Source organism: Lupinus angustifolius, chromosome LG06, assembly GCF_001865875.1.
Source record: "Lupinus angustifolius cultivar Tanjil chromosome LG06, LupAngTanjil_v1.0, whole genome shotgun sequence".
NCBI classification, from domain to species: Eukaryota; Viridiplantae; Streptophyta; class Magnoliopsida; order Fabales; family Fabaceae; genus Lupinus; species Lupinus angustifolius.
In genome coordinates, this window is record NC_032014.1 from 27,625,509 (window position 1) to 27,633,870 (window position 8,362).

At 35.4% G+C, this 8,362-nt stretch overlaps 1 pseudogene; it reads right to left on the reverse strand.

Annotated features, from left to right (window-relative positions):
• LOC109351207 lies at positions 5,960 to 7,001 on the reverse strand (annotated as a pseudogene).

The window sequence follows — 8,362 nt, forward strand, 5'->3', positions numbered from 1 at the left end:
ATATAACTAAAGTACAGTTTGGACCCAAGATCAACGAAAATACTATTGTACATAATGAAAACAAAATGTCTGGTTTATCTTTGCACCTTAAGTTATTCAATCAACTTCTGGTGTAAAAAACTGTCAAAATTGAGCACCTTACATTAACAATATTTTCCTTAACCATTTACCCCACCAGAAAAGGGAGAAAATGAAACACAAAGAATCCATATTCCCCAAAGGTAAATTAGATCCCACTAAAATTATGCTTAGCTCATCTTGGTAAAATGGTATATTCATTACACCAGAATTGATATTTAATAACGCATATTCAACAATGCTTATATGTTGAACGTTGTTCAATGTAAGGTGAAAGAGAATTAACAGTGTTAATTGAAGCAAGCGACGTTAAAGGTGTTATCTCTAACAGCGCTAATTGAAGAAAATGCTGTTAAAGATCATACTTCATATATTTAACAACACTTCTTCACTGAACGCGGTTAAAGGTGTTATATTTAACAACACTTATTGAAGCAAGCTATGTTAAATGTTATATCTTTCACAGCACTTATTGAAGAAAGCATTGTTAAATGTCATACTTCATATATTTAACAACACTTCTTCAATGAGCGCGGTTAAATGTGTTATCTTTAACAGCGCTTACTGAAGCAAACGCTGTTAAATGTCATACTTCATATATTTAAGAGCACTTCTTCAGTGAGCGCTGTTAAAAGTGTTATCTTTAACAACACTTATTGAAGAAAGCAATGTTAAAGGTCATATTTTATATAAATAACAACACTTCTTCAATAAGCGTTGTTAAAGATCATACATTCATTCATATACTTAACATCACTTCTTCACTGAACGCTATTAAACGCATGTTTTAGTGAGCGAGAATCTTTTCAAATTCAAAAACAAAACCTCGTACACAATAATATATATATCACTCAGTTTATTATTTCTCTTACTTTTCTTCTTCTCCATGAGATCATTTTTTTCCTCTTTTGTTTTTAGTTTCTCTCTTCAAGCAAGTTATCGGTTTTTGGTTTTTCTCCTCAAGCATAATTGTTATCTTATTTTAACTCATTTATTTCTTTTTGATTTGGTCTTGATTCTTGCATTTACACCATAAATAACAAGTCTTTAATGCATTTGAATCGTTATTTTTTTAAGTAATTAGTTTATTTATGATCAATTTGGTGGAAACATTTCACTAATAGTGTGATCTTTATTTGTTGTGAAGTTATGCAACTATGGTGTTCTAGATTTTTGGATATGGTTCAGTGGTTTAGAACACACAGTTTAAATATAATGGTAAATGAACTTTGATAGCAGCAGAATGGTGGGTGATAGTAGGATTGGCCATAAATTGGGTAGTTGGTTAACAGAAAAGGCAAAGTCAAGTCTAGTATTGGTTTGGTATATGAGTCTACAAACTAATCTCTTGTAAGCAGATGGGTTAGGGTAAGGAGCAGAGGAATCTTGATAGAGATGAGTGCTAGGAATCATAGGTGTAGAGGATGGTTTACATCCAAGCATACTTGAATCAAAAAGGATTTCAAGGGAATATTTTCTTTGGTGGGTGGAAACTCTATTCTTATTTCTAGCAACTTCAAAGCCTAGAAAAAAATTTAAAATTCCTATATCTTTTATTTTAAAGGTTTGATCTAGAAGGGATTTGATATGTTGAATTTCATGTGAATTATTGCCAGTGAGGATAATATCATCTACATACACTAATAAGGTAGTGATAGAAGAAGTAGAGGTCCATTTGATGAATAGAGAATGATCTCCTTTGGTCTTGTTGTATCCATTCTTAAGTAGAAAGGTTGAAAGTTTAGCACACCATTGTCTGCTAGCTTTATTGAGTCCGTATAAGGACTTTTTTAATTTGTAGACATGGTTAGGGAAAAAACAAGTAAGGCCAGGAGGAAGGGACATGTAGTCCCGTTCCTTTAGTTCACCATGTAAGAAAGCATTATCAACATCTAGTTGTTATAAAGTCCAGTTATGAATGGAAGCTAAGGCAAGGATCAACCTAACAGTTGTAAGTTTGGCTACAAGGGAAACAATATTGATGTAATCAATGCCTTCAGTTTGATTATAGCCTTTGGCCACAAGTCTAACCTTGTATCTCTCAATAGTGCCATCAGGGTTATATTTGATCTTGAAAATCCATTTGTAGCCTATAGGTTTCTTAGAATTAGGTAAGTCAGTTATGATCCATGTGTCGTTTTGTTGTAAGGCAGAGAGTTCTTGGTTTATAGCTTCTTGCCACTCAGGGAACTTAATGGCTTACTTGTAAGACTTTGGTTCTATCTGAGAGGTGATGGATTTTTGAGTAGGGGAAAGTTTATGATAGGACAAGTAGGAGGATAGAGGGTAAGGTGAATTGGATGGAATGTTAGTATTGTTTGATAGGGCACATTGATAATCTTGTAAGTATGTAGGGTTTTTTTCAATCTATTACTTTTCCTAGGTTGAGGTTGGTTATCAGGGGTTGGTTGAATAGGAGGGGTTAGAGTATGTTGTTGGTTATGTGTATATGTGGAGATGGAAGGAAATATGTCCTCATAGAAAGGGTAGTTAGGACTCTAGGAGGTTGGTTGAGGTAAGCTAGGTGGGTCATCTGGTTGAATGGTAGTATAAGGAAGCACTTCTTCATGGAAAACTACATCCCTGCTAATTTGGATGGCTCTAGTGGTGAGTTTAAGGACAATGTATCCTTTAATTCCTTCCTGAAATCCTATGAAGACACATCTAGATGATCTAGGATCAAACTTATCTCTAAGATGTTTGTGAGTGCTAGTATAACATAAGAAACCAAAAACTTAGATTTTGGAAATTAAATTGTGTCTGGTGCAATGTTTCATAGGGATATTGGTTAGCCAAAATAGGTGTTGGTAAAGTATTGATCATGTGGACAATATGTTTGATGGCATAAGACCAATAGACCTTAGGAAGATTGCTTTGGATTAATAGAGCTCTTGCTACATTCAAGATATGTTGATGTTTTCTTTACACAATACCATTTTGTTATGGTGTGTAATACAAGAAGTTTGGTGTATGATCTCTTTATTGGCATAGAAGTTTTTCAAAAGAAATCCTGGGCCATTATCACTCCTAACTATCTTTATGGCAGTAGAGTATTGAGTATGAATCACAATAATAAAATGTTGCAGAGCTGTAGATGCTTTGCTTTTCATTAGGGTAATCCATGTGTATCTACTATGATCATCCATTATAGTTAAAAAGTATTTATGTCCATGTATAGATGGTATGGGAAAAGGTCCCCAAATATCAACATGAATTAAATCAAAAATTTTATTAGAACAAGTGTGTTGCTTAAAGGAAAATGAAGCCTCTTTTGTTTAGCTTGGTGACAAATGTCACATATATGATCTTTATTAGAAGTGATAAAGGGAAGTCTAGTCTTAATTACATCCATACAAGATTGAGAGGGATGAGCTAATCTAAAATTTCAAAGACTAGACTTAGGTACAATATCATAATTGGTAATTGAAACGTTTATATTGTGATCAAGCTTAACTCCTTGCAACACATATAATCCATTTGATATGCTAGCTATACCAATCATCTTCAAGGAATCTTTCTCTTGTATTTTACAATAAGATGCATCAAAGGATAAAATACAAGAGGATTCAGATGGTAACTTAGGTATAGATAGAAAGTTGTAAGCAAATGAGGGTAGATATAGAACATCATGGATGGTTAGGTTCTTGGAAATAGGTATGGTTCCTGAAATTTTGGCCAAGACTTCATGGACATTAGGTAATCTGACCCTAACTAGTTTGCTTTTGTAATAGGCAGAATAATAAGAAATCTTATATGTAATGTGATCAGTGACACTACTGTCTCATGTCCATTGAGGTTCATAATTACCTTCATCATGTTGATCTTTGGCTAAGGAAGTTGTAGACAAGGTGTTCACCACATTCTCAACACTGGAGAATCTTTCTTTTGGCCATGTTGTTGCTACAACATATTGACAAGACCCTGGTATTGTTCCTTACTTAATTCAAAGATAGTGCCATCTTCCTTTTGTTGGTCATGGTCATGGCCAGAGGTAGCAGAGTTGACTTGTTGGTTTTTGGTGATTTGGAAATTGAGAGGGAAACATGTATCTTGTAACAAGTTTCTATGGTATGTCATGGTTTCTTGCAGTGAGTGCAATATTTACCTAAGTTTGTATATTTGTTCCAAGGCCCTTTTCCATATGACGTTAGATTTCCCTTATTAGGTCCTTTATTGTTCTAAGTTGCCTCCCTTCCATATACTCCATTCTTTTTCCAACTGGTTCCAACATTCATGGTTTTTGCTTCTAATTCTTGACCATATAACTGTCTCTCTTGCTGGACCACTAAGGAAAGGACCTTGTTCAGGTTTGGAAGGGCTCCATCAACATGATTTATGATCTCACACTTGAGTATGAGTCATTCAAGCCTTTTAAAAATATGATAACCTTGCCTTCGGTTCTAAATCTTTCACTACCACATATGTATTTATGAAGAGGCTTGAAAACTTCTAACTCATCCCAAATTATTTTCATTCAATGTGATATCTGCTCACATTGAGATCACCTTGCTTGTAGTTGGTTATGGAATCTTGAAGGTCCGCAACTCTAAAGAGATTCCCTTGAGAGAATGTTTCTCTACATTCTTCCCAAACTTCATATGCTTTGTCAATCCATAAGATGCTTTGAAAAATTCAAGGAGAAGCTGATCTTATGATCTAGAATGTGACGATATTATTTTCTCTCTCCCAAGCCTTGAAACTTGGATCTTCCTTTGATGATATTTGAATGTTGCCATCAACAAAATCAATTTTTTGCTCAAGAGATGAGGCTCATCCTCATAGATCTACTCCATTGGTGATAATTCTCATCATTTAGAAGAGGAGAAACTAGTGCAATCCCTGGATTCTTTGAAAGGTGAACGTAAAGTGGATCTTGTGTGATATCCATTGGTGAGGTTGATGGAATTGTGGAAGAAAGTGAAGAAGACATCTTGAATTCAACAAAGCTCTTTTAGAAAAGAGCTTTGATACCATAAAAGAATATCAATATACGTTTTTGAGAGAAGAATTGAAGTGAGTAACACTTCTTGTTTGAACAAGAGAATGAAGATGAGAAAAGAGATAGTGTGAAAATGAAATTCTCTTTGTTATCATGATGAATTGATTGATTTACAAAAGGTAATGTTAGTTATATTTATACAATGGAATCCTAACAATAAACTAACTAAAACAACACTTAACACACGTGTTAAAATACAAAGGAATGAATATTAGTTGGGTTGCATAGAGTCCAAGCAATCCATGTCTATATCGCCCAAAGTGCAAGCCCTGCTGGTGTGAGTCTGATGTGGTCTGGTGCGTGTGGCCTTGTATGATCTGGTCTGGTCCTAGTGTGGCCTAATTTGTGTGTCCTAGTCCTGGTGTGGCCAAGGCCTTGATGGTATATCCTCGGTTAGATGGCTTGGGCAAGTTAGTTTTGTCTCGGTTATGTGGGACAACTTGTCTTGGTCAGATTCCACACCTGATGCCTGCTTGTCTCGGCCAATTCTGCTCAGGTTGGCTCTGCTAGATTCCTCACCTGGTGCCTATCTGTCTCGGTCGTTTCTGGTCAGGTTGGCTCGGTCAGATTCTTTGCCTAGTTCCTCCTTGTCTCGGTCATTTCTGGTGCCATGTTGTGTAGTTGGCGCATGCATGTCTTGGTCAGCTATGTGTGGGCATAGGCCACTGGTACAGTTTGGCGCATGTTTCTCAGTCATGATGCATGAGCATGGGCATGATGACTCTGTCATCTGGCAAGTCTTGGCACGTGAACCTTGGCTCGATGACTCGGTCATTTTGCTAGGTGCTTCCTTGATGTGGCCTGGATTATCTAATAAAATCCACAAAATGAAGAATGAATGGAAAACTTATTTCATATGAATGTTAGAATTAAGATGGACAACAATGGAAAGCAAATTTATATTGCAAATGTGCAACACTGACGCATCAAAAAGTCTCCCACAACATAGATATAATATATGCAACATTTCACATGAAAAGTTAGATGCTCAATAATAATCTATATTTCAATATAAGACATTCCATCACCATCAAATGTGAATCATATTATAACACAACATTACAGATGAATCTAATATGAAAGATAATAATCAGTATGCCACTAATTGCATATAATAAAACTTGGTAGTCGTCCACGGTTTTAAATGACATGGATGTCTCTCTGTGCTGTATATAGGAAGAATTAAATAAAGACTCTAAGCTAAGCATGAAAATTCTGAGATGAATTTACAAGAAAATAATAGCTCACCACTACTGATGTTATGCCAGGAAAAAGTCCAGTCACTACCGAGCAATACATATAACACGATGTTGTATGTATCACATATAACAGCATTCCACTTAAATGACTGCGCGAACTAGAGACCGATTGTGACTCAATTTATAGTTAATGCTTGCATCTGACTCAATCAAAGCAGCATCTTTTGGGATGAAGCTAAACTGCTTCCGAGGTGAATTGATAGCCTGAAGAGTTTGGGAAGAGAGGAAGTTTCTCCAGCAGTATTCGTAAGCAAATCCTTCTCTTTCTGCATCTCTCCATCCTTCATATGCACGAACAAGAGCCATATGATCACTGTAATCTTTAGCACAAAACCTAAATTCTGCAGTCCCTACTAACTGAACACCAAGGTAAACGCTACAATTAGTTTTCTCTAACAGTGCAAACCTAATACTATATCAGTGCTTGAACCAAGCAATAATTCTGATATTAAATGAGTAATATGACATGATATACAATACAAAAAGTGAAAAAGGACTAATGAGTAAAGACTATATAACACAAATTTCTCTGCAGACCATACAAAACGTGGAGGAAGGAAGAAAGAAGAAAGATTATATATAACCATTTTTCTCTTTTGCTTTGTTTTGATCCAAAAATTGTTATATCAGAGTTTTGAAAGCAAATTCATTATTTTCTTTTTCATTAAGGGTTTGTTTGGGAGTTAGATTTTAGAAGGAAAATGGGAGGCTTGGGAGTCATGAAATAAACTTCCCTTTCAATTCCTTCCCCTCCAAAATCGAACTCGAAAACTAACCCTAAGAGCCTGTTTGTGAGTTGGTTTTTGGAGGGCAAAGAGGAAGAGGAAAGCTTGAGAGTCATGAAATACACTTACGAAATGACTCTCAAGCCTTCCATTTCCATTCATTCCCCTACAAAACTAGAAAATAGACCATGAGAAAGATAAGAAGTGAAACTGAATACCTCCACATTTGAATTTTGCATCCCAGAGTTATATGTTATTAGGGGTTATCTGAGACTCATAAATATTGTACTATCTGATAGAGTCCAAATTAGTAGTGCCACGTGTAACACATTTAGGAGTTATTTATGATTGTAATAGCTATATAAAGGAAGTAGTTAGTTAGTTGGTTATTCTACTTTTAGAAAATTTAAACTTCCTCTCAAACTCTTTGTTTTTCCTTGTTCCTTGCATAGTAATCAAGTTCAAATTCTTTTTTGTGTTATAAGAATTCCTGCTAATTGTTCTTGAATTTTTCATTTTGGAGATTAAGTTCCTAGAATTCTATAACACCCTTATCAATTGGTATCTACAAATTTTGTTTCCTGGGATATGGCGGATTCAACTAGAACTCAAGCAGCGGTAAGAGAAATAGAGGAAAGGTTGGAGAATTGCATTTCAAAACGTCTTGAATTGCGATTGGAATAGTTGTCAGGTTCCTTGTAGAAGACACTTGGGGACTCCATTAAACAATCAATGGAAGAATTGATTCAGAACAATGTAGAGGATGAAGATTCTTCATGGAGGAGTCACGCCAATGGAAGAAGTCCACTTAGAAGACTCCATATTTTAAGGACTTTTTGAGGAAGTTCTTACTTGTTTTTTTTATGACATACTCATATATAGTGGCACGATAGATGAACACATTGTTCATCTAGAAAATGTATTAGCAATTATGAGAAAGAATCATCGGAGTCTCTAAAGTTGAGTATCTAAGTCACTTCATCTCAGTTGAAGGTGTGGCAACTGATCCTACAAAGATAATGGTAGTAAATAATTGGCCCCTGCCTCAAATTATCAAGCAAATAAGAGGCTTTTTGGGATTAGCTGGCTATGATAGATGATTTATGAAGGTTTATGGCATTGTGGCTAGAACTCTAACTGAAATGTTGAAAAAGGATAACTTTAAGTGGACATTTGTGAAGATGCAAGCATGCATGAATAAGCAAGAGTGTGTATGCAAGCATGCATCAGATATGTTTTGATGAAGACAAATGACACATATAGTTTGATCAGAAAAAAATGTTCATATAGACAAGGCTCGA